The sequence below is a fragment of the Propithecus coquereli genome, unplaced genomic scaffold (assembly GCF_000956105.1).
Source record: "Propithecus coquereli isolate 6110/MARCELLA unplaced genomic scaffold, Pcoq_1.0 Scaffold81, whole genome shotgun sequence".
Classification (NCBI taxonomy): domain Eukaryota; kingdom Metazoa; phylum Chordata; class Mammalia; order Primates; family Indriidae; genus Propithecus; species Propithecus coquereli.
The window spans coordinates 485,065-485,626 of record NW_012154285.1 but is presented as its reverse complement, the minus strand read 5'-3'; positions in this window follow the sequence as shown (position 1 = coordinate 485,626).

The following is a 562-nucleotide window of genomic DNA, read 5'->3' as shown; positions in this document are numbered from 1 at the left end:
TGTCTTCCCTGCTGTGTGTCTGTCTTCCCTGCTGCTGCGGAAGCAGAGCAAGGGCTGTGAACAGCTGCCGAGCCCAGAGCTGCTCCAACCTTCCCACGCACAGGTGTCTCCTGTGGACCTTGCTGGTTAAACGCAGGTTATCATTCGGGGGCCTGGGGTGGCACCTGAGGTCCTGCTTTTCTAATCAGCCTCCTGGTGATGCTGTGGGGACCGGTCCACGGGTGATGCCTTCGCTGGCCACGGCTTCCAGGGTCGGGGCAGGCGCTGCCAAGAGCTCCGCGGTGAGGAGCTGGAGCCGGGAGCGCGTGCTCCATCTGGTGGCGCTTTGGATAATTGCAACGACAAGAATAAACTCTCAGGCCGGGCGCAGGGGCTCACGCCTGTAATCCTAGGTCTCTGGGAGGCCGAGGCAGGCGGATTGTTTGAGCTCAGGAGTTCGAAACCAGCCTGAGCAAGAGTGAGACCCCCAAAATTCTAACAAGAATATTTGTCAACAAGAATAGTTTTCAGGCCGGGCGCGGTGGCTCACGCCTGTAATCCTAGCTCTCTGGGAGGCCGAGGC